General features: G+C 39.4%; 1 long non-coding RNA gene across 3 annotated transcripts in view; it reads left to right on the top strand.

Annotated features, from left to right (window-relative positions):
• LOC103783442 (uncharacterized) overlaps positions 1-27,091 on the top strand; it is a 217,095-nt gene that overhangs the window by 14,535 nt on the left and 175,469 nt on the right. Inside the window, exon 3 of one of the 3 annotated variants that reach the window (XR_008621478.3) lies at positions 4,428-6,063. The exons of the other annotated variants lie outside the window; for them this stretch is intronic. This is a non-coding gene — a long non-coding RNA (uncharacterized LOC103783442). Of the gene's footprint in view, positions 1-4,427; positions 6,064-27,091 lie in introns of those variants that run through there. 3 annotated transcript variants of the gene reach the window in all.

Genomic DNA, 27,091 nt, shown 5'->3' on the forward strand with positions numbered 1-27,091 from the left:
TGATCTGCCTGCCTGGGCCTCCCAAAGTGCTGGGATTACAGGTGTGAGCCACTGCGCCCAGCTGCCTGTGATATTTTTTTAAATGCATAGTAATGGTCAAGTCAGGGCATTTAGGATGGCCATCATCATAAGCAGTTATCATTTGTATATTAAGCAGTATTTCTTATTTTTTATATCGACAAAGAAATAGAACTCTTTTCTGCAACGTCTGTCCACATCCTCTTTGTGATATTTGGATGCTATTCAAAAAGTAAACATCTTTTTGGAAAGATTTTACTTACTATTTAAAATTCTTTCTGTACCATCAAGTTCTGATCTTTACAGGTGCTGAATTTTTCTGGATTCCTTAGGGCTCTCTGCCATATCATGAGATAACTTTAGGTACTTTCTATATAAAAATTATAAAAGTCACTTGAATTTAAAGAATATTTAGAAGAATATAAAATATCTTTATTTCTCTTCTGTCTTTCAGTGTCATCCTTGACTTTGCATGTAAACATGTGGTTTTCCAAAGTTGGGATGGGTGCTGGCTATTCCAGAATGACTGAGTCAAAAAGGTGACAAGATAGTCTTGGAAATAGATAGAAGTTTATTTATTTATTTATTTATTTAGTGGCAGCGTCTTGCTCTGCTGCTCAGGCTGGAGGGCAGTGGTACAAACCCAGCTCACTGCAGCCCCAACCTCCTGGGCTCAAGTGATCTTCTTGCTTCAGCCTCCTGAGTGGCTAGGACAATAGGTGCATGCCACTATGTCCAGCTATTAATTTTTTTTTTTTAAGAGAAAGAGTCTCACCATGTTGCCCAGGCTGGTCTTGAACTTCTGGGCGCAAGCAGTTCTCCTACCTCAGCCTCCCAAAGTGTTGGGATTATAGGCATGAGCCATCTCATCTGGTCTAAAGTTTTCAAAATTATGAGAAAGAACATACAAGTAGAAAATTATACTTTAGTTCACAGTAGAGAGGAAAACATTTGAAAATTATTCCCATGGGAGGCAGAAGAAATAAAATTGCTAACTGACAGCACTTCTGCTTTACCTTTTAAAATCCAAATTAAGTAAGCATTAGATTGAATCATTTTGGCCAAGAAAAATGGCAATTTTATGGTCAACCTAACAGTGGCTAAATATGCGGGAAATTTAGAAAACACCAATTTAAAAATTACCAGTGGGGCCGGGCATGGTGGCTCACACCTATAATCCCAGAAACATTATGGCTATATTAACAAGACACATTATGAATACATTAACACAGACATCACATTCATAAAAAAAGTGTCACGTCCCAGAATACCAACATTTGTAAAGGTTAGACTAAAGGCTACTAAAGAGTTAGTGTCCATCTGATTCATAGCAGAGTACAATGATACTTCATTTAAAAATTATAAAATTGAGAAATCTCAATTTTATTGAAAAACACCAGGTGACTTGGTGATTTCATCACCCAAATCTTATTAAAAAATCTTTCAGTCCAGCTTGTTTAAAGTTCTGCATTTAGCAGGCATGTTTGAACATATTATTCAAAAAAGCAAAATTAAACAGACCTCAAGGTGACATTATTTTACACTGAGATACTATACAAATATTTTTTTAGCTCATGGGATATGGCAGCTGAAAGGATTAATTTTAAATTTCAGTCAAACATGTCTAAATTGTAAATAGTAGAAACTGGTTTCTAGATCACTTGAAATCTTTTATTCAGCTGAATAGAGAAACATATTATATCCCTTTAAATGGGGCCAGTGTTGTGCAGAACTGTGAAGTAGGCAATGGTTATTTTCAAGCTGGTTCCAGGCTCTCCTTTCTATGTTGTTTAGTGTCTACTTCTGTCAAGATCTACTTTCAGAAGAAGATCAGGCTGGGGGCGGTGGCTCATGCCTGTAATCCCAGCACTTTGGAAGGCTGAGATGGGAGGATCACTTGAGGCCAGGAGTTCAAGACCAGCCTGGGTAACGTGGCGAAGCCTTGTCTCTACAAAAAATACAAAAATTAGCCAGGCAGGTTGGCACGTGCCTGTAGTTCCAGCTGCTTGGCAGCCTGAGGCGAGAGGATCGCTTGAGCCTGGGAGGTCAAGGCTGCAGTGAGTTGAGATTGCACCACTGCACTCCAGCCTGGGCAACAGAGTGAGATGCGGTTTTTGTTTGTTTGTTTGTTTGTTTGTTTGTTTTTAAGGCTGGGTGTGGTGCCCCACGCCTGTAATTCCATCACTTTGGGAGGCTGAGGCGGGTGGATCACCTGAGGTCAGGAGTTCGAGACCAGCCTGGTCAACATAGTGAAACCCAGCTCTACTAAAAATACAAAAATTAGGCAGGCGTAGTGGCACATGCCTGTAGTCCCAGCTACTTGGAAGGCTGAGGTGGGAGAATCGCTTGAACCTGGGAGGCAGAGGTTGCAGTGAGCTGAGATCATCGCCGCACTGCACTCCAGCCTGGGTGACAGAGTGAGACTCTTGTCTCAAAAAAAAAAAAGAAAAAAGAAAAAAAAGAGGATTAGATAAATTCATTCACGCAGAGTAGAATGTCTGAGGTTTACTTTTTGACTGTTTTCAGAAAAGGTTGGTGAAGACACTAGAAGGTCATGTCATGATTTCACAGAAGGTGAAGGTGCTCTGACTGCTTGGTATTGGGAAGGGTAGGAAGATGGGGTGGGGCATGACATCTACAAGGCTACCGTGAGAGGGTGCACAGAGCGTAGCACAGAGTGTACCGTCATACGATGTAATCAGCACTGATCATGAGAGCTGTGGACTGGGTGTGGGGGCTCATGCCTGTAATCCCAGCACTTTGGGAGGCTGAGGCCAGAGGATTTTTTGAGTCCAGGAGTTTGAGACCAGCCTGGGCAATGTAGTGAGACCCTATGTCTACAAAAACATAATAATAATGAGAACTGTGATTATTATAAAGAGGAAGAGGGATTCAGTCTATGGCCTCAAAAATAAAAAGAATAGATGAGTGGAAGACCTCAAGGATGCAGATTCCAGTTGGATGGGAGGAAAAACAATATTCGAATAGAGCTTTCTAAAAATTAAATGGGCTGTCCCAGGAGAGGACTTTCCAATCTTTGGTGTGGTTGTATGTAATTCAGATCTGTCACTCCCAAACCAGGTACACATCAGAAAATCTGGGTGGGGGGGCTTGTTAAAAACACTCCAGTGTTTCTGACTTAGTAGGTCTGGATGTGGCTCAGAACCTGTATTTTTATCAGCACCTGGGTTATTCTGAGGCAGCTGGTCCATGAACCAGCATTTGGAAATCACTTGTCCATATGACCACCTGATGAAGACATTATGAAGGGAAGTGAGGCATTGGGTGGAAGATTGGGGAAAGATTCAATTTCATTTCATTAAATATATTTTTAGAATGTTTTTGGAACATGTGATTCCTTTCTCTTTTCCCATTTTATTAGGAATGTTTTCAAACACACAAAAAATTGAAAAAATTTTACGGTGAATACCCATATACCCACCACCTAGATTCTCTTATTAACATTTTACTATACTTATTTTGTCACATAAATACTGAGATGAAGTTTACATACAATGAAATGTACAGACTTGAGCATAGCACTTCTATGATTAGGAAGGATGAAAATGTGCATTGGAGCCAAGGGGGGTGGGTGGGTGTTGATGAGTAAGTAACAAGATCAATGGTTAGAAAATTGAGAGAGGTCAGAGGATGTGCAAGGTAAGTATCAAACTGGGCTATTGAGGAGGACATTTGAGATGGAGATAAAGTCTGTGCTTATTGTGACAAATTCTGTATTTGTGAAATTGCCTATTTGCAAAAATTTCCTTTTTGCAACCACGCCAAAGATTGGGAAGTCCTCTCCTGGGGTGGCCCATTGCATTTTTAGAAAGCTCTGTTAGAATGTTGTTTTTCCTGCCATCCCACTAGAATCTTTATCTCTGAGAACCCCCAAATCAGTACTCATGGTGCCTTTGCAGTCATTTGTGGACATGCGTAGAGTGATGAAAAATTTGTTGATAAAAATACAGATTCTGAGCCCCATCTAGATCTACTAAGTCAGAAACACTGGAGTCTTTTTAACAAGCCTCCCACCCAGATTTTCTGATGTGTACCTGATTTGGGAGTGGCAGATCTGAATTACAAACAACCACGCCAAAGACTGGAAAGTCCTCTCCTGGGTCGGCCCATTTCATTTTTAGAAAGCTCTATTAGAATGTTGTTTTTCCTGCCATCCCACTAGAATCTTTATCCCTGAGAACCCCCAAATCTGTACTTATGGTGCTTTTGCAGTCGTTTGTGGATAAGCGTAGAGTGATGAAGGATTTGAATTATCCGACATGGATGTTCCCAGATGATGTTGAATAAGGTAACGCTCTGTCTTCTTGTTTCAGCTCTTGTAAATAAGTGTTTTTAAATTTGCAGTCTGCTTAGTGCCATATTTTCCACATTTTTGTGCTATTTCCTAGTGATTTTGCTGTTTAAAATGCCTCCCTCCTCCGAAGCTTGGTATTGAAGTAGTGTCCAGTATTCCTAAGCAGAAGGCTGTGAAGTGCCTTACAGAGAAAATACGTGTGTTAGATAAGCTTCATTCAGGTAGGAGTTAAGGTGCTTTAGTTCTGAGTTCAATGGTAATGAATCAATAATATATTAAATAAGGTTTATTTAAACAAACACATAAAGCAAGGTTATGTCTTGATTGATAGAAATGTTGTGATCGACGTTTGCAGGAACCCAACTCTGTATTTCTCCTGGGATCCATGGTTCAGTGTTCCCTAATTCAGTGTTTCCATTATGTTCAGTAGAACATAACTACCAAGAATAGATTGTAACACCTTGGGTGGGTCAAAGAAATTGATTGGACACTTCAGTGTTTCTCATCTTTGAAGCTCCGATACTTGGAATTTTCTTGGGTGCAAACGTATTTGCAAGAGCACACCAGCAAATCCCAGGCTTTAGAGTGTGACGTTTTTGTGGAATAATTATTCTACTTGTATGAGAAGTTGGCAGGCTAAACATTCCATTTATTTAAACATTCTGCTAAACTAATAATTTGGGGATTATGTTCTTTGATTTCATAGATATTTGTTGTGTGAAAATGTGCTGCATTTCTCTTAAATATAATCCTAGTAGAAGAATGGTTTACATACCCGATCATATCACCTTTTTACTGTGGCTTTATATAGAGATTTGTTTGTTTTCATACCTTTCAAGATTACTTCTTGTTCAGAGCCTGACTCCCGGGGCTGGAATTAGAACTGGGTATGAAGCTTATGAGAAGGGGATAAAATGATAGTTGTGGAACCAGAGAGATAAATATGTCAGGGAACCTCAGACCTGGCCCCACCTACAGGTGTGTGAGGCCTGAAAGGTGAAGCTGAGCCCAGTGGGGAGAGTGTGGATGAAGGTCAAGGTTGAGTTCAGCAATAGACTCCACATCTTTTACTGTAGGCTCCCTCTTCTTGGGCCTGGGACCTAAACGTAGCAAGTCAGAGCTGGACATTCCTAGATATTTTTATTATTTAAACATTAGTAATCGAATATTTTGTTATGCATCTGTTGTGTATGAGATATAAAATACAGACATTACAGACCTTATTTTGAAGGATCGACAATCTGTTTGTGGAGGAAAAGACAAATTACACATGGAGAATTGTAGATAACAAAATAATACGTGGATGAATATGATATCGTAACCCAAGATCCCCAGGTTTCTGGGTATGCACCCTGAAAAAGCACCCACTTGTAACTGTTGCATCTTGAGTTTCAGAAAGTTCCAGAGTGAAGCTCAGCTCTAGATGAACAAAACCTGGTTGAGTCCGGAGATGCCTGAGTTGGAGATGAACCTTGCGAACTTTCCTCATTACCATACTAAAAACCCCACCCAGGAAGGAGCTTATCTGCCATTTCCTACACATGTGACATATGGAGAAGCATGATCAGCTACTTCACAGTCTCTGCCTTTACTCTGCCTCCGCATACAATGGCTCAGCTAACTAGCCTAACCAAAGCTGTTTTCACCATTGTTTGGGAGGTACTGCTTTGGGAAACTGCCCCAGCTGTCCTCCTTACTTGTGGTAGGTAATAAAATCCCTTTGTTAAATCCTCCTTGGTTGTGGTCTTTGGACTGTCACCCACCAAGTGATAAAACCCACCCATTGTGTGGGTAACAATATTATCTAAAATTCAATATGTAAATGCTGGAGAAAGGAAGTATCAGAGTGGGGAGGCTCCATGATCTCATTTTGCTAAATGTAGAGCCAGTTTCACACATTTTTAAAAATTTTTATTTCTGAAAAATAAAAGGTAGAGAATATAAATTTTAAAAGTTTCATAAAGCTAATCTAAAAGTACTTTTATACCTTAAGACTTTGTATGGCCTGTAAGAAAAAGTTTACTGATCCTATGCAAAAAAAAAATCATGTAAAAAATGAATCTGCTCCAAAGTCAGAAGTGCTTATTGAATACCCATGCTTTGTCAAGCAACGTAGAAGAGGATAAATGTAATATTAATACAGTGTTAATACTAGGTCTCTTTCCTTAATGTCTATAGTCAAATAAGGGAGACAAAATACATGAGGAAACATATATTTAACATAAAATATATGTTAAATTAACATAAACTTTATGTTAACATATATTAACATAAAATTTAAGTTGCCCAATATGAGGGTTACAATTTTATGGTTTTAAATGAAATCAGTGATGCTACTTTAGATTCTGACTTTCTTCCTCTAAATGCAATGTCTCTTTTTCTCTCTGCCTGTCTTAAATATTTTTTCAGCAGTTTGACTATGCAATATATCAGTGTTTTTAATTTTTGTTTTCCTTTAAAAAATCTTGCTTATGATTCTCTGGGATTCTTGGATCTGTGGTTTGTTGTTTTTCATTAACTTTGGAAAATTCTTGTCCATTTATCTCTATTCTTGAACTTCAGTTACATGTACTTTAGGCCATTTGATTTGCCCCATAACTCTACTTTTTAAAAAAAAAAATTCTTTTTATTCTTTTTTCTCTACCTGTTTTAGTTTGGAAATTTCTATTAATCTATCTTTACATTCACTGTGTCCTGTCTGCTAATAAGCCTATCAAATGAATTTTTCATCTCTAAAAATGTTTTAATTTCTAACATTTCCACTGGACTCTTTTTATAGTTTCTATCTCTCTGCTTAAATTTCCTATCTGTTCATGCATGTTGTCTAACTTTTTCACTAAATCATTTAACACAGTAATCATGGTTATTTTAAAGTCTCTGTTCAGTAGTTTCAGCATTGAAGTCATCTCTGTGTTTGCTCCTGTTGGTCAATCATTTGACAATAGCATGCTTTATCTTGCTTTTTTGTGTGCCTTGTACTTTTCTATTGAATGCTGGATGTTGTATGGAGAAGAAATGAAGAGACTGAGTTGAACAGGCTTCAAATCCCTTGGTGATGGCTGCCATTCCCTTGAGTTTAGAGTGGGATCTGGAGTACTGGATGACTTTTCTCAGTGTTCCCATTCTACCTTGCTTGCCTGAAACACAGAGGGTCTCTTTTCACGTTCTTGCCTTCCCAGTGTTAAACTACTGTTGCTTTTAATTGGTTTTGGGCTTGGGTGGGGGCAGAGGGGACTCTCTCTTCTAATGCTCCAACCTCAGTCTTAGGCAGGCCCTGTAAGCCTGGGCCTCGAAACTGGGGTTTTCTCAGCATTCCTTCATCTCCTCTCTATGTCAGCTGGATTCTGCCTTGTATCTGTGGTTGGTCTTAGGTGGGAGAGAATTTTTTGTCTCTCTCCTAGCAGTAGCTGACCTGTGTCTGGCATCATTGCAGAGTCTTGGGCCCAAGATTTCCTGCCCAGTTCCACAGACAAGTGTGTCTGCTTGAAAGGGTCTTCATCAGTGCCTGTCTCCATCAGCAGCAGATGTGTCCCTGAAGGATGGCTCTCTCAGGTTTCCTGCTCTGGTCCCTGTCTTTGTCTTCAGTATGTGTACCCAGGGGGAGGCTTATGAAACTGAGGTTGAAAATGAGATTGTGAGTGAAACTTCCCCTGTGTCTGGGGCTCCTAGCTCTTCCAAATTGACATGCCAGCCCACACTTGCCCTTTAAGAATTCATTCAAATTTTGGCTGATTTTTTTTCTTGCCTAGTTGAATGGTGACCACCTCTGTCTCCCCTGTTCTGCAAAAAGCTTTGTGTGCAATCTAACTTTGGAAGCTTGTCCCTCTTTGGAATTCAGGTTACTTGGCTGTGTTATGATTTCAGCCCTCTGATGGGCTCAAGAATAGTTACAGTTTTGTAGATCATCTGACTCTTTTGTGGTTTTTAGAGTGGGAGCAATATTCTTTTTATGGCATTCATCATCCTAAGTAACAATGGAACTCTGAGTTTTTTAGTTAATGTGTGTGCATTGGTATTACCACGCTAATCAAAATGAAATCTTGGGATCAACTAGAAAGCACTAAAAAAAAACTTGGAAGAGAAACATAACCACTCTTTTCTCCTTAGTATCTGTAAGGTAGTTGAAATAGTTGAAACGGTATTAAGGTTAACCTTGAACTTCCCTGAAGCTATTTCTGAATCCAGAGTCCTAATATCTTAAAATTCGAACCCATCCCTATCCCTCTTCCTTCCTCCCTCCTCTAAAGGAATCAAATGGAATGGAAGGATTGAGGCTGAATGTCTCCCACTGCAAACTGGGCAAAGGCTCTAGAAGCTGGGTAAGCACTGTAGAGACTGATGGGGGCTCTAGCAGCAACTACAGCAGTAGCTGTGTGTGTGTGGGAAGAGGCTATCTGGAATATATGTATAATACTTTTATTTTCCCCTCTGCTTTTCATTTTAGTTATAATCTCCTTAGAAAGTTGACCACTCTGCTTTTATTCCCTCTATAATTTCTCAGCAACTAAGTGCCTGTATTTGCTGTTTGTATAAGGGTCACCCAATATTACATAAGAGAAATGGTGAGCATTAGGTCCTGTGGTTCTCCCCTTTCTATAAAGGGGACAAGTGTGTCTGGAGGACAAGACTTTGATGTCATCACCATGTAAATCGTGGCATAATTCTGCAACAGGAAGAACTCTTTAGCTACATTATAAATTAAAGTTTTGTTTATTCTTATGGCGTGGTAAATTATAATTTGTTGTCTTTGACCCGTAGGAACCCAGTTGTCTTGATTACAGTGTCTGGATATCAAAGGATGAATAAGCTTTATTTCCCTCTCTGAAATGAAAGACTTGTAAAATAATATTTAAAAAACCCATTCATAGCCACCAATAGCTTTAATTAATTAAAGGTAGAGGATCCTGGTTACACAAAATATATGCACATCTTTGACTTCAAAAACTGTCCTTGTGTCTTTAGTGGATTTGTTAATTGTCTTTGATGTTGGATCACCAATGTATACAGCTGGTAGGGTCAAATAATTTGGGAAAGTAAATATTCTTTCTCACTATCAACACAGAGTTCAGAGCTGTTCTCTGAAGAGCTGTCACTGACAGAGGAAAATACGGCCGTGCGAAGAAAACTCTTTCCTTCCATACATGGACTTCAAAAATCTGATCTGGTAGCTTCTCTTAGACACAATCTCAGTCCTTCCCTTTCATGTATGCACTCTTTTCTCCAGTATTACACAAGTTCTTTGACCTCGAGGTTTTCTGAATAGACATATGGAGAAGAGCAACAAGATAAAATTACGTAGAGCAAAATAAGCACATTCGAACCAGAATTTTAACAAGTATATTGAAACAATGATCAGGAACTGTATTAGTCTGTTCTTGTATAGCTACAAAAAAATACATGAGGCTGGGTAATTTATAAAGAAAAGAGGTTTAATTGGGTCACAGTTCATCAGGCTGTACAGCAAGCATGGTGCTAGCATCTGCTGGGCTTCTGAGGAGGCCCCCAGGAAACTTACAGTCATATAAAAGCTACACACTTTTAAACAACCAGATCTCTCGAGAATGCACTCACCATCAGGAGGACTGTACCAAGGGGGATGGTGCTAAACCATTCATGAGAAACCCACCCCCATGTTCCAAACACCTCCTGATATGGTTTGGATTTGTGTGTCCGCCCAAATATCATATCAAATTGTAGTCCCCAGTGTGGGAGGTGGGACCTGGTGGGAGGTGATTGGATCATGGTGGTGGATTTCCACCTTGGTGCTGTTCTCATGATAGTGAGTTCTGGTGAGATCTGGTTGTTTAAAAGTGTGTGGCACCACCCGCCCCCCGGCTCCCACTCTGGCCATGTAAGAAGTGCTTGCTTCCCCTTCTCCTTCCACCATAATTGTAAGTTTCCTGGGTGCCCCACCTTCCCACTCCCACCCCCCGAAGCAGATGCTGCCATGCTTCCTGTACAGTCTGTGGAACTGTCAGCCAATTAAATATTTTTTCTTAAATAAATCACCCAGTCTCAGGTATTTCTTTATAGAAGTGCCAGAATGGCATAATAAACCTTCCACAAGGCCCAACCTCCAACATTGGGGATTGCATTTCAGTATGAAAGTTGAATGGAGAAACACATCCAGACTATATCAGGAACCATAACTGGATCTCTTTTCAAGCCAGTAGGTTTATTCTGGGGCTATCTTTATTTGAGAAGATTTTTTTATTCTTCAATGTGAACCACATATATTGAATAAAAAACAAAACAGAGTTAATACCCGTGATATTTTAACACATTGGATGAGAAGAAAGTTGAAAATGGGTTCTGCCATGTAAATATAATTTAAGTAAAATGCTTTTTGAAGGAGCAATGTGAATGACTAGACTTAGGAAGAAGCAAACGTTTGGGAAATTTTGGACTTAAGTCTGATAAAGTATAGTTTGATTATTTTTTTTTGTAGTTTGATTCTTGACATTAGTGAAATAAAAAGAAATTCAAAAGAATCTCATTAGAAATTTCTGGGTTTCAGTGAATCTGGTGAGCTAGCTTTGGGTTGAATGGAAGTGTAGAATTGTAAGGAAATGAGATATTTAGCAATCATGTCACAGGCTTTAGAGATAGAGAGTCTACCAAAAATTCATAGAAATGCTCAACCAGGAAATCTGCCTTTTCCCCTTATATTTAATAATTGCAAAGTGTAAATGTAATTTGCAGTGAATGTTTATATGTCATTAATGTTTTTTAGTTAAGAAATCAAAAATAAAAGGGAAATAAGGAAGAACTGATTCATATAATACTAGATGTGTACGAAATGCTCTTTGGAGTTGGCTTAAAGGAATCCAAAAGGATAACACATATCAAAACATGACACCAGAAGGGTGAAAAGTATTTAAGAGCCTAATCACTATAAATCATGCAATAGTTTCCATTTTTCTCAAATGTACAAGAATGTATTGAAAATAAATTACGAAGTTCTATGGCTTCAATGGAGTTTCATTCAGAGAAGGGGGAAAAGCCCTTTGTAAAATATGGAAACCATCTTGAGTTAAACAAATGCCAGAAAAAATTATAATTGTAAAAATAAGATGTCGACTATCCTTATTACAGTGGCTGTGTTGTTTCCAATAACAATTTGGCATTTTATTTAGTCTGTAACAATCTACAATTGAAATATAAAATAAAGATTTTTCTTTTATTTCCTTCTGAAGTTCTGTGCCAAGCTAAGCAGAACTGAATGAAACATCTGTGGGTGATTAAAACACGCTTTCCTATGGGGTTCTGAATAGAAAGTAAACATGGATTTTATCCATAGTCAACAGCATTTACAAATGTAAAGAGAGGAAGCTACTGAGTTTTTGAAGAATGAGCTGCTAGACAGGAAATAGAAGTATGGAACGGCAGATGGCGATAATTAGTTCCATATGGTAAAAGGCTTCCATTAAAAAAAAAAATGACAACGAGCTGCTCTGGTTGGGTGATGTTTTATTGAAGCAATCTTTGTGTCTTATTTCCTATCTTTTTCTTTTGAGAATAGTCTCATCTCCCACAGCTAAACAAATGTGACTCATGTACATGAGGGATTTTCTTTTTTGCGTCTACGTTGGCCCTCATGAGTGGAATGACCCTTCCTTAAGGGTCACCCAGACTGATGAAGCACCCTCCTGGATGCTCAGCCATCTCTTGTACCTGAGATCTTAAATTCTCCAGTCTTTCCTGCTTAACTTTATTTTTGGTCAATCACAGTTTCCTAACTTCTTGAGAATATGTCATTGAGAATATGTCCAGACTGCCTGGATTTGAGTTCTGCCTCCCCAACTTACTAGCTGTGAAAACTCGGGGAATCACCTAAACTTTCTATGCCTCAGTTTTCTCATCTGTACAATGGGGACAGTTATTAATATAATGCCTGCCTGAGTATATTACACCACCTAATAGTAGAATTGTTGTAAAGATGAAAATGAATGAATATATATAAAACATGTCTATTAAAAATACACATTCTAGGGCCTCACTCTAGAGCTACTGAATCAAAATCTCTGCACTTTCTTCATCACATACTACTCGTCATAAAGAAAAGGTTTCTGATATTTACTTTCCCTATGCTTGTTCGTGTATTTAGTAATCTGCATATTGTTTGAATGTAGTTTATACATTTTATAACACACACAAGATAGACATTTAAAAAGAGTGAGAAAATAGCAAAGACATAGAATCAACCCAAATGCCCATCAGTGATAGAGTGGATAAAGAAAATGTGGTACATATACACCATGGAATACTATGCAGCCATAAAAAGGAATGAGATCATGTCCTTTGCAGGGACATGAATGAAGCTGGAAGCCATTATTCTCAGCAAACTAATGCAGTAACAGAAAACCAAACACTGCATGTTCTCACTTATAAGTGGAAGCTGAACAATGAGAACACATGGACACAGGGAGGGAAACAACACACACTGGGGCCTGTTGGCAAAGGGTGAGGGGAGTGAAAGCATTAGGAAAAATAACTAATGCATGCTGAGCTTAATACCTAGGTGATGGGTTGACAGGTGCAGCAAACCACCATAGCACACATTTACCTATGTAACAAACCTGCACATCCTGCACATGTACCCCGGAACTTAAAAATAAAAAGAATGAGATAAAAAATAAGTATAGGCCAACATGGTGAGAGGACCACTTCAGCCCAGGAGTTCGAGACCAGCCTGGGCAACATAGTGAGACCCTGTCTCTACAAAAAATTAAAAAAGTAGCTGGTGTGGTTGTCTGGTGGTATGTGCCTTGGTCTCAGCTACCCAGGAGGCTGAGGTGGGATGATCGCTTTAGCCTGGGAAGCCGATGGTGCAGTGAGCCATAATTGCGCCACTGCATTACAGCCTAGGTGGCAGAGTGAGACCCTGTCTCAAAAAAATTAAAAAAGGAAAAAGCGTAAAAAGTTTAGATGTCTTTTTCTTGAATCCTGGGGGCTAGGATTCAGAGGTCACTGGTTGAGAATGTGTTTCCTGAGTTGAACTAAACTGAAAGGAGGAGTTCTGAATTCCACTAGCCAAGACCTTCTGCAATGACAGCAACATAGTGCCAGCGCTTTACTAACCAGTGTCTCCATTCCTCATGCACGTGCCAATGCCAAATGTGAAATTCTGTGCCCAGTGCCTTATATTTTGCATTTCAGCAATCTTTTTGTTTGCTTTTATCCCTTTGCTTTTTGTACTTTTTAATATTGCCTACCAACTCAGTATTTGCAGTTGTGACCTTGACAGTATTCAAAACTCTCTGTTCTTGGCCAGAAATATCTGTGGCTTTCAGAAAGATGAAGCAAACTTTGTGTATTTTGTTTTTTAAAATTTTTAATTTTTGAGGGTACATAGTAGGTGTATGAATTTATGGGGTACATGAGGTGTTTTGATGCGGGCATGCAATGTGAAATAAGCACATCATGGAGAATGGGGTAGCCATCCCCTCAAGCACTTATCCTTTGTGTTACAAACAATCCCATTGTACTCTTTTAGTTATTTTTTAAATTTATTTTTATTTTATTTTATTTTTTTGAGATGGAGTCTCTCTCTGTCATCCAGGCTGGAGTATAATGGCACAATCTCAGCTCACTGCAACCTCCGCCTCCCAGCTTCAAGCAATTCTCCTGCCTCCGCCTCCTCCCCAGGTGGTGGGGACTACAGGCACCCACCACCATGCTGGGCTAATTTTTGTATTTTTAGTAGAGGCAGGGTTTCACCATGTTCGCCAGGTTTGGTCTCGAACTCCTGACCTCAAGTGATCTGCCTGCCTTGGGCTCCCGAAGTGTTAAGATTACAGGCGTGAGCCACCACTCCCGGCCTCTTTTAGTTATTTTTAAAACTCTGTATTTTTAATTGTTGAGAAAGGTTTCCTTACTCCCACCTTATTTCCATTTTCTTCCCAATTGGCAGAGACTGTAGCAGCTTTCTTTGTTCTTGGTGGCTGGTGGCCCTGACTCAGATATGCTACATGGGTGGGCACAGATGTTAAACTTCCTCTATTCTCTCTTGCAGCCTTTCTCTAGCTTTATATTTTGCCATTATTTTCAATGGCAAAAATTGCAATTACTTTTGCACCAACCTAGTAATTACCCAGGGTGGTAACAGCTCTTAAGAACACACTCTGTCACCTTGAAATCAAGTGGGTGTTTGCTGAAAATTCAGGCAAGGTCTTAAAGATGTTGTTTCTTTCAGCTGTGAATAGTGAGGGAGAATTTGAACATGACAGTTCTTGATTGTAATGATATTTAGATGGTGGATTCCTGTTACCCTGCATAATGTGTGATGTTGACATTTTATTCAAACATGTAATCCTTGTCATTGAGGGTGGGAAGGAGAGAGATTGCTACCTGGAGTAGGGGCAATACAGGATGGCACTACAGAGAATTGACATAAAGCCCTAAATAATAGCAATGATCATTCTTCTTGTCATTTCATTTTTAGAGTTCACATGATTTTAGAGTTTCTGTGGCACTATCTTCATGATTCTAGGTGGCTGCTGTGGTTCTGAGCAATGTTGAGGGCATACCTCATTATACAGATGCATTCAGTACCCACGAACATTGATTATATTTGGTTAAAATTTTTGATTCATGTCCTTACAATCACATCTTGTAATCAGAAGAACTTCATTGTTGAATTATTTATAGATAATCTCGTATTTGGGTTATAATGCATATTCTTTTATGCTGTTAATTTGTTGGAGATAGAAAGAAATAATTACTGGTCAGGCATGGTGACTCACACCTGTAATCCCAGCACTTTGGGAGGACAAAGTGGGTGGATCATCTGAGGTCAGGAGTTTGAGACCAGCCTGGCTAATATGGCAAAACCCCATCTCTACTAAAAATACAAAATTAGCTGTGCATGGTGGCACATGCCTGTAATCCCAGTTACTCGGGAGGCTGAGGCAGGAGAATTGCTTGAACCCGGGAGGTGGAGTTTGCATTGAGTGGAGATCACACCACTGCACTCCAGCCTGGGCAACAGAGTGAGACTCCATCTCAAAAAAAAAAAAAATCATCCTGGCCTCTGTGTGAGGAATGATTTATAGGCTGGCAAGTGTGGAAGCAGGAGGACCAGTGAGAGAGCTATACTGTGGTCTGTACAGTGGTTTAGAGGACCAATGAGAGTGGCTTGGATTCAGGCAGTAGCAACAAAAGTAGAGGAAAGTGGTCAGATTCATGATATAGATTGTTCCTTGGGCTTGTTCATGAGTATGTGTGGTTGGTAATGGAAAGAAAGGAGCAATATATGGCCCTGGGGTTTCTTTGCTATGGTAATGCATTACCTGAGCTGGGAGGATTAAAGTTATTCAGAATATGGAAGAAGTAGTTCTGATCATTTGAGGTTTTAGGTTAGTGGAGTTGGTGGTAATGGTAGTTATGATCTACTCCTTTTTTTTTTTAAACAAAAGTTTATTCCTTAATCTGGCAAAACCATGGGTTCAGTTCCTAGAAGGCTCACTTAGTTTTGCTCTATTTCATTGGTGGGATGGGGGAGGGTCTCTGTCTCTGAAATAACTTCCCATTTGTTACAAAAGAAAAAGTGTGTGAATGGGTTGGTGAAAATCCACCACTATGCTTGGCTGACAACACAGAGCAGTACTTTACTATTGCTAATAAGTTGAGGATGTAATATAAAAGAAATTATGCAGAAAGATTTTAAGAAAATAGATATTTATACTAAGTAATCAGGGCTTGCTATAATAAATTCAAACAATATGAAAGTAGAAATTGCAATTTTTTCTCTCTGCTAATTCAGTGCCCCAGAAGTGACCCCCATCAGCAGCTGGAAGTTTTCCTTCCAGGCACCTATCTATGTATCCTTGTTCCCAACCTTCTCTACACATACACATAAAATAATATAGTTTAACAGGTTTTTTGGGATAAAAATGGGACTGTATTAGTTATCCACTGCTGTGTAACAAATTTTCCTAAAATATAGCAGCTTAAAACGACAAACATTTATTGTCTTACAGTTTCTTTGAGTCAGAATCAGGCTGTAGCTTAGCTGAATTCTCTGCCTCAAGATCTCTCATGAGGTTGCACTGAGGGTATGGGCCAGGGCTGTGGTCTCATCTGAAGGCTCTATTGGGTAAGGATTGGTTTATGAGCTCACTCATGTGGTTGTTGGCAGGATTCAGTTCTTTGTGAGGCTGTTGGATTGAAGGCCTCAGTTATATGCTACCTGTTGGCCAGAGGCCTCCCTCAGTTCTTTGCTACACAGGCCTCTCTGGCCTCCACTACAATAAGCAAGAAGAAACTGCCATCTCTTTGTACACCTAATTGTAGAAGTGATATTCCATTACTTTTGCCATGTTCTATTAGTTAGAAGTGAATCACTAGGTTCAGCCTACATTCAAGAGGAAGGGATCACACAAAGGTATGGCTATGGGATCACTGGGGGCCATCATAGAGACCACCTCCCATATGGATCATGGTATATATACAGATATGCAACTTGAGTTTTTCACTAAATGATGTGCTGTAAATATCTTTCCAAGTTAGTATATATAGATCTGCCTTAAGTTCTTTTTAATTGTTTTGTATGGATGTATCACAATTTATATAATAATATTCCACCAGATAAAATTTAAATTGTTTTTATTATTTTACAATGAATACCACATATATTTCTTGGACATTAGTGCAAACTTTTAAAAGTATAATTCTTAGAAATGTATTACTGGAAAAAATGTAGGCATATTTTAAACTGTGGTAGAAATTGCTAGATTGCCCTCTAAAAAGATTACACTAGTTTAAAATTTTTTCAAGAATGTAAGAGATTGCCATTTCCCCATATACTCACCTGTGCTGGATGTTAACAATCATTGAAATGTTTGCCAGTCTGTTAAAAGTGGCATTTGATTGTTTTCATTCCCATTTAGTTTACTAATATTGACATTGAATACATTTTCATATGCTTATTTGCCATTGGTATCTCATTTTTCCTAATTTCCTATTGTTTGTCTTTGAATTTTGCTCATGAAGTAGTTCATCATTCCTTCCTTCCTCCCCCCTTCCCTTCTTTTTCTTTCTTCCTTTCTCTTTCTTTCTTTCTTTCTTTCTTTCTTTCTTTCTTTCTTTCTTTCTTTCTTTCTTTCTTTCTTTCTTTCTTTCTCTTTCTTTTTTCTCTCTCTCTTTCTCCCTCCTTCCTTCCTTCCTTCCTTGCTTCCCCTGGCACAGTTTACATAACAAGGTTTATTAGAGGTGAGACTTACCTTAACAAACTTAGGTCAATTACACCCTTACCCTAACCAACTGAGGTCAATTGCACCCTAACCCTAACTAACTTAGGTCAATTGCACCCTCTGGCAAGCCCTGCTCTTACTCAGCTTTATTTTTTTTCCCATCTGTATTGGTTTCCTATTGCTGTTGTAACAGATTAACACACATTTAGTAGCTTAAGCAATACAAATTTATTCTCTTACAGTTCAGGGAATCAGAAGTCCTAAAATCAAGGTGTCCACTGGGCTGGTTATTTCTGGAGGCTCTTGAGTGAATCTGTTTCCTTGCCTTTTCCAGATTCAAAAGGCTGCCTGCATTCTTTGGCTCATGGCCCCTTCCTCTATCTTTAAATTTCTCTGACTCTGACCTTCCTACCTCCCTCTTATAAGGGACACATGTGTTCACATAGGGTGCACCCAGATAATGTAGGACAATATTCCCAGTTCAAGACTCTTAATCACACCTGTAAAGTTCCCTTTATCATGTAAAGTCACATATTCACTGGTTCTGGAACTTGGGAGATCTTTGGAATGGTGGGGGTGAGGGTGAGGGCATTACTTAACCTCCACACCATCTAACATATGATATATTTTGCCTATTTATGCTATTATTGTCTGTATTCCCCCTTCATCCCAATCATCACTAGAATGTAAATTCCAAGAGGGCACGGTTTTTTTCTTTTTGAATCCTCATAATTGAGAAGAATAAGAATAAGAATAGTGCCTGGTTATATTGGTTTTCAATTTATATTTTTGAATCAATAAAAGAAAGAATAAATGAGTAAAATAATACAGACTGATGACTTTTGGGATTAGATCTTAAACTACGCTTTCTATTTATTTTGTGCTTATTAGTAGGTTTGTGTTTTATGTCCTTGAGTTAAGTTGAATCATTTTTATTATCCTAAAAATCATCCATTTTATCTAGAGTTTGGTTTTATTGCAACCTAATATTATTGATTATTTTATGTTTAAAATTTCTTTCATATTTGTGAGTATGGCCAATTTTTCAATTTCAACGTGTTTATTTCGGTTTTATTTCTTATTTTCTTAATTATACTTAGCAGAGATTTATTTTATTGGTGTTTTGAAATGACAGATTTTGGGTTTATTTTCAAGTGTGCTTTTAAAAAAACTAATTTCTACTTTTATCTTGATTAATTATTCCCTTCTTTATTTTGGCTAATTTTGGTTTTAATTCTAGCTTTTAGAGTTGTATGTTTATTTTATTATATGTCTTTATTTTTTTTTTAACTTTTAGGTTCAGGGGTACATGTGCAGGTTTGCTACATAGGCAAATGCACGTCATGGGGATTTGTTGCACAGATTATTTCATCACCCAGGGATTAAGCCTAGTACCCAATAGTGATTTTTCCTGATCATCTCCCTCCTCCCACCCTCCACTGTCAGGTAGGCCCCAGTGTCTGTTGATTCCCTCTTTGTGTCCATGTGTTCTCATCATTTAGCTCCCATTTATGTGTGAGAACATACAGCATTTGGTTTTCTGTTCCTGCATTAGTTTGCTAAGGATGATGGTCTCCAGCTCCACCCATGTTCCTGCAAAGGACAGGATCTTGTTCTTTTTTATGGCTGCATAGAATTCCATGGGGTATATGTACCACATTTTCCTTATCCAGTCTACCATTGATGGGTATTTAGGTTGATTCCATGTTTTTACTATTGTGTATAGTGCTGCAATTAACATATGCATGCATATGTCTTTGTGACAGAACAATTTATATTCCTTTGGGTGTATACCCAGTGATGGGATTGCTGAGTTGAACAGTGGTTGTTTTTAGCTCTTTGAGGACTTGCCACATTGTCTTCCACAATGGTTGAACTAATTTACATTCCCACCAACAGTGTATAAACATTCCATTTTCTCTACAATCTCGACAGCATCTATTATTTTTTGACTTTTTAATAGTAGCCATTCTGGTATGTCTTGTTTTTTAAAAAATTAATTTAAGGCATCCTCCTCTGAAAGCCAAAGTGACATTCATTTTGATATGTGGTACTTTCACTGTTACTCATTTCTTTAAAAATAAAAGCCCTTTTTATTATAGAAAATTTTAAATATACACAAAAGTAGACATACACAATCAGAAATTGTGGATCTCTTGAAATGACATAATAGAAAGTGCACAACACTAGAATAATGAAGCCCTAGTTTTATTCTACCAGTTTCAACAAATATGGTCAATTTTGTTTATCCCTAGCTTTCTGGATTATTTTAAAGCAAAGCCAGACATTTTATCTGTAGGAACTTCTTTTTGCATCTCTAAGATTCAGACTTTTAAGTAAACATTATCTCCAAAGGAAAAGTGACAAAATTTCTTATATCATTTAATAGCCAGTCAGTGTTTACATTTCCCACTTATCTCATGAATGTCTTTTTAATAGTTGGTTTGTTTGAATTAGTACTCAAATAAGGCCTGTATGTAGCATTTAGTTGACACATCTCTTTCCACCTGTAGCAGTCCTTCTTTCTCCTTCTCATTCTGTTTTTACTTTTTTGTGTGAAAAAATAAGGCATTTGTACTGTAAAATTTCCCAGTTCTGGACCTGCCTAATTGTATCCTCATGGTGTTGTTTAACATGTTCATCTATCCCTGTGTCTCCTGTAAACTGGTGGTTACAACTAAAGACTTGATCAGACTCAGATTTGAGTTGAAGATTTTTGGCAAGAATCTCTCATAGGTGGTGCTGTGCAGTGCAGTTTGTCTTACATCATATCAAGAGACCCACAATGCCTGTTTCTCTTCTTATGATATTAACATTGATCAATAGGGGCAGATGTTTTGAGCTTAATTCATTCATTATAAGGTTCCTCATCAGTCTTACCTGATGGTTTTATCAGTCATCCTTGATCATTGCCCAGATAGTTTATTTCATTGAGGGTTGCAAAATGGTGAGTTCCAATTCTATTATTTCTTTATAGCAACTAAATGTTTATCCAAAAATAAATTTCACAGAGAAGGGCAGGATAAATTTTTGAATATTTTATTTACCATTTTCAGTATAATGAATTGGTGCTCTAGAAACCTCTAGAACAGACCGCTTTTAAAGTATTATTACAAATACATAGATTTTAATGTGTTTGATGTGTTTCAGTCCATTGTAGTCAGTACTTTTTTGATGTTCATGTTGTCCCATCTTTGACCAGTGGGGGCTTTAGGTTCTTTCCATGTGACCTTTGTGGTCTTTGATAGCTTTCTTGCTTTCTGGTACAAGAAGATGTCCCAGGCTTATCTTGTACAGTTCCTGCCCCAGATCCAGATCTGTTGTTTCCCCAAGATGCTCTGGTTCTTATTAGTGGGAGACATCATTAATTTCTAAGTAGTCTGTAATTTCATTCTTAGATGTTGAGTTACTCAGAAGGATGTTTTCAGATTTCTTTTCTTTTCTTTCTTTCTTTTTTTTTTTTTTTTGAGACGGAGTCTGGCTCTGTCACCCAGGCTGGAGTGCAATGATGCAATCTCAGCTCACTGCAACCTCCACCTCCCGGGTTCAAGCGATTCTCCTGCCTCAGCATCGCAAGTAGCTGGGATTATAGGTGCAGACCACCATGCCTGGCTAATTTTTTGTATTTTTAGTGCAGATGGGGTTTCACCATGTTGGCCAGGCAGGCCTCGAACTCCTGGCCTCAAGTGATCTGCCCACTTTGGCCTCCCAAAGTGCTGGGATTACAGGAGTAAGCCACTGCACCCGGCCTGTATTAAGATTTCTAAGTGGTTAGTTTTTTTGATTTGTATTTGTTGTTAATTTCTTCATTTGATTGCCCTGTGATCAAAGAATGTGGCTGCATGATTTTTATTATAAATTATTAGATTAATTAAAAGGGTTTTAATAAAAGGTTGACAATAATTCCATAGAGTTATTGAATTAATTCTTTAATTATTATTCATAAACAGTACTCATTTTTGTTTACTTATTCTGTAGAATTTTAAGAGAGCTGTGTTAAAAACAATTGCTCTTCTAGTGGTTTTCAATTCCTTTATTATTTATTTATTTATTTTATGAGACAGAGTTTCGCTCTTGTTTCCCAGGCTGGATTTGCAATGGCATGATCTGGGCTCACCACAACCTCCGCCTCCTGGGTTCAAGCGATTCTCCTGCCCCAGCCTCCCGAATAGCTGGGATTACAGGCATGCACCACCATGCCTGGCTAATTTTGTATTTTTAGTAGAGACGGGATTTCTCCAAGTTGGTCAATCTGGCCTCAGACTCCCGACCTCCTTGGCCTGCCTTGGCCTCCCAAAGTGCTGGGATTACAGGCGTGAGCCACTGTGCCCAATTCCTTTATTTCTAAAAATATATTTTGGTTTGTTTATTTTGAAGGAATGTTATTTGGGTTTATAACATTAGGGTCCAGGTAGAAAATCTAATTATTCTCATCTGTAAGTTGGATAATTTGAAACAATATAAAATTAAATTTTCTTCTCTTTATTAAGGATTAGATCGCACAGAGCACAAACTTAGATTTTTTGCTCTTGTAAAAAAGGGTTTGGATTTTGTTGGTAGCTCTAGGAGGAATTGGAGGTGTCATTTTTATGGGAGTTGGATTGCTAGTTCATGTATGCAATAATTAATGGTATAGTGAAATGCAAATAGTTGGTTGAATAAATAAAGGAGAAATTACTGGAGAGTGACCAGTATAGTTATTATTGGTTGTACACATTTTCTTTGAATGCTAGTCCTTGGTAACCTGGTAGTCTCAAGAAAACAAAGAGATTTTCAGAACCTGAGTGCAATAAGGATGCTTGTGGGCTGTGCCTTTTTCTTTCCTGGAATGCTGTGACGTTACAAGAGTGTCTGCATCCAGAAGGCCCAGTGCATTATCTGAACATCCATGGTAAGGACAGCCTCACTCGTGCCAACAAGAGATGTGAGACAGGCAGTGTTCACGTGATGTTTCAACACATGGTTGTGGCCTAGCAAAGACAGCCTGCCACCTATGAGGTTTCCTTTCATTTCAACTGTTTAAAAATACAATTTCACACATTCTTTCATTTTATTAATGAAATACTATGCTTCAAACCCAGGGGCCTGCCTGCCAGGTGGAGCTATAATTATGCCTGGGCAGTCTGCAGCTGTGCTTAGTTATAAAGCTTTAACTAAAGCAAATAGAATTGGAGTTGCTTTTATGCATCTCATAATATTTCCCCAAATTAGTACATTTATATGACAGTAAAATAGTTTCTAAAAAGATTACTGGCATTAAATTATTATTATTATTTTTAGCCAAGACATTGGAAACTTGGTGCTAAGAAAATACCTATTTTGGGGTTATCGTTTCACAAAACGAACCCCCAAATTATCCTTTTATTTTCTTGGAAACCGTGTACTTCTGCCTCTTTCTTGACTCCTCTCTTTTTTCCCACCCACTACCCCAATTATCGGCAAATCCTCTGGTTCTGATTTTGAAATAGATCTAGGAGGCAGCTACTCCTCACCTCCTGGCTATGACAGCCAAGTCCAGGCTGCAGCATCTCTTGCCTGGACTCTGCTGCAATAGCCTTCTATCAAGGTTCCTGCTCCTGCTTCCCTTCCCCAGTGTGTTCTACAGCCAGCCACAGCCATCTCTTAGAAAGGTAAATCCACCGTGCCTCTCCTCTGCTCAAAGCCTACTTTGCTGTCTCCTTTCACTTAGAATAAAATCTAGTGTTGTTGCCGTGGTCCGTCAGGCTGGAATCTGTCTAGATACCTCTAGATCTCTGTTCTCATCTCTCCACTCTTCCCTTGGCTGCTTCTACCCCAGCTTCACCTGCCTCCCTGCTAATCTTTGGGCACAGTGAGCACGATCCCACCTCAGGGTTTTTGCACAGGCCGTTCCCACCACCTGGAAAATCTTCCTGCACATACATGTGTGGTTTGCTCCTGACTTCATTCAGATGTCCACACATATGTCACCTTATCAGAGAGGCCTTTCCTAAAATGGCCTAGTTACTGTCTGTCTCCTTACTTGGATTCAGTTATTCTTAGCTCTTATTAGTATGATAGTGTGTCTCTAGTCATGAAGATAAGAGTTCTAAGAGAGCGGCTGGGCGTGGTGGCTCACGCTTGTAATCCCAGCATTTTGGGAGATGGAGAAGGGTGGATCACCTAAGGTCAGGAGTCAGAGACCAGGCTGGCCAACATCATGAAACCCCATCTGTATTAAAAATACAAAAATTAGCTTGGCATGGTGGTGCACGCCTGAAATCCCAGCTACTCGGGAGGCTGAGGCAGGAGAATCGCTTGAACCCAGGAGGTGGAGGTTGCAGTGAGCCGAGATTTTGCCACTGCACTCCAGCCTGGCTGACAGAGCAAGACTCTGTCTGAAAAAAGAAAAAAAAAGAAAAAAAAAAGAGTTATAAGTGAGCATAGATTGGCTGGGCACGGTGGCTCACACCTGTAATCCCAACACTTTGGGAGGCCGAGGTGGGTGGATCACCTGAGGTCAGGAGTTCGAGACAAGGCTGGCCAACACAATGAAACCCTATCTCTATTAAAAATACAAAAATTACCCTGGCATGGTGGTGCATACCTGTTACCCCAGTTACTCAGGAAGCTGAGGCAGGAGAATCGCTTGAACCTGGGAGGCAGAGGTTGCAGTGAGCACAGATTGTGCCATTGCACTCCAGCCTGGGTGACAGAGATAGACTCTGTCTCAAAAACAAAACAAAACAAAAACAATGGATTATGTTTTGTTCATGTTGCATTTCCATGTTGAGGAGAGTGCCAGCTACATCATAGATGTTCAGTCAATGTTTGTGGAATGCATACATGAAGGTCAGTGTCTGTTGAGTCTCCTGCACTTGGACTTGGTGCCCTAGTTCTGAGAAAGTCACAACCCACATTCATGCTTCTGAAAAGCCAGCTAGAGCCAGCCAGAGCCACTTCTGTATGGGATTATCATCTTACAGTGTGCAGAATGGCCTGTTGAATAATAATTTCTCACATTTGCTCCAGGTCCTAGGATTTATAAGACCTTTCCCACATGCTGTGGATTGAATGTATCCCAGCTAAACTCGTATGTTGAGGCTCTACCCCCATTGTGGTGGTGTTTGGAGGTGAGCCTTTGGCAGGTAATTGGATTTGGATGAGTCATGAGGGTGGATGGGATTGGTACTCATAGAAAAGGATGAAGAGACCAGTGCTCTCTGCCATGTGAGGGCACGGCAAGAAGACGGCTGTCTGCAAATCAGGAAGAGGGTCTTCACCAAGAACCAGACCAGGCTGGCTGTCTGATCTTAGACTTCCTAGCCTCCAGAACTGTAAGAAATAAATGTTGTTTAAGCCCCTCAGCCTATGGTATTCTGTTACAGTAGCTCAAGTTGACTAAGATGTCACATATGATTGTGTTGAATTCTCACAATTATTTTTCTCATTTTATTTTAATTAATTAATTAATTAATTTTTTTACAGAGTCTCACTCTTGTTGCCCAGTCTGGAGTGCAATGGCATGATCTCGTCTCACTGCAACTTCCACCTCCTGGGTTGAAGCGATTCTTCTGCCTCAGCATCCCAAGTAGCTGGGATTAAGGCACCCGCCACCATGCCCAGCTAATTTTTAGTAGAGAGGGGTTTCCCCATATTGGCCAGGCTAGTCTTGAACTCCTGACCTCAGGCGATCCGCCTGCCTCGGCCTCCCAAAGTGCTGGGATTACAGGCATAAGCCACTGTTCCCGGCCTATTTTATTTTTTTTGAGACAGAGTCTCACTTTGTTGCCCAAGCTGGAGTGCAGTGGCACAATCTTGGCTCACTGCAAACTCCGCCTCCTGGGTTCAAGTGATTCTCCTGCCTCAGCATCCCGAGTAGCTGGGATTACAGGCACCCGCCACCACGCCTAGCTAATTTTTGTATTTTTAGTAGAGACGGGGTTTCACCATGTTGGCCAGGCTGGTCTCGAACTCCTGACCTCAGGTGATCCATCTGCCTCAGCCTCCGAAAGTGCTAGGATTACAGGCATGAGCCACTGCACCTGCCCATTTTTCTCATTTTAGAAGTGAGAAAATAGAGACTCACAAGTGGCAGAGTTGGAATTCAAACCCAGGTTTTTAAGTGCAGAGGGCTTCTGGCTTCCTTCAAACAAATAAAAAGATGTGTGGGCTCTTTTTAATCTAGATAGCCTTTTGAGCATTTTAAGGAAGTTGACATTTTTTATTTGTGAAGAATTACTTTAGGCATTAAAGCTTATAGCCACTGGGATTTGAAGTGGTCCTAGTTATTTAAAACCATCTCTAGCAAGAAAGAAGGTAGAAAGAGCATATTCTGAGGATGGGTTGGGCTGTGTCCACTTGCCAACAGCATGGCAGGTGCGTTCTAAGAAGGGGCATTCCAGAGGTGAGACAAGAGTTGCAGATCTCTTAAGGCCCAGCCTGTGGTGTTATACAAAGTCACATCCATCACAGTCAGACTGGTCCTGTAATCAGAATAGGTCCCAGGAAAGGCTAGACTTAAAGAGAGGTGAAGTAGACTCTACCTTTTGACAAAGAGGTGGTGAGGTCACACTGCAAAAGGTATGTTGTGGCCAGCCTTGGAGACACAACCTACCCCCAAAAATCATTCTGAAAAACCATCATAATTGCATCACAAGGAGATAATAGAGAGCTTTATAAGATGACAATGAGATTCACACTGTTGAAAATTGTGGGCTTTCTTTTGTGTACTGGAGTTTTTCTTTCTTTTTTTTAGATAGCGTCTTGCTCTGTTGCCCAGGCTGGAGTGCAATGGCGCCATCTTGGCTCACTGCAACCTCTGCCTCCTGGGTTCACGCAATTCTCCTGCTTTGCCTCCCGAGTAGCTGGGATTGCAGACATGCACCACCATGCCTGGCTAGTTTTTGTATTTTTAATAGAGACAGGGTTTCACCATGTTGGCCAGGCTGGTCTCGAACTCCTGGCCTCAAGTGGTCTGCCCACCTTGGCCTCCCAAAGTGCTGGAATTAGAAGCATGAGCCACTAGGCCCTGCTGGTGTACTGGATTTTGAAGAAAGGCATCACCTCTGACTAGTACCCTTCTCATTGGGCATACCAGTAGGTCCAAGGGAATGTTGTTCCTCTTAATTGTGGCAATGTTGATAACACTTTAGAAAGCAAGAATAAAAACCAAATTGTGGAATCTCGCTGAATTCTCCAAATTTTATATAGGTAGCTAATATTTGTACTTTGCAACAGGATTCAGTGAAACTGGTATTATACCATTTGTCACAAGGAAGCTTTGACAACAATGTGTAGAGCAATTATTATCATTCATTTCCATTAGAATAAAATTCAAGAGAATATTAAAATCTGTGTTACTAATACATGATGTTACCATGTCTGCTAAATCTAGAAATTGATCTGTTGTTAGGGTATAGTTGTCTTTCTAATTATAAAAGTAATAACTATACCATTGGTTTTAAATTTATTTATTTATTTTTCTTGTTTCCAGTGGGGTTAAATACATTTGTTATTTCTCTTCAGCATTTAGAAGTACTTCTTGCCACCGGGCATGGGTGGCTCATGCCTGTAATTCCAACACTTTGGAAGGCTGAGGTGGGAG

The sequence above is a fragment of the Pan paniscus genome, chromosome 18 (assembly GCF_029289425.2).
Source record: "Pan paniscus chromosome 18, NHGRI_mPanPan1-v2.0_pri, whole genome shotgun sequence".
Classification (NCBI taxonomy): domain Eukaryota; kingdom Metazoa; phylum Chordata; class Mammalia; order Primates; family Hominidae; genus Pan; species Pan paniscus.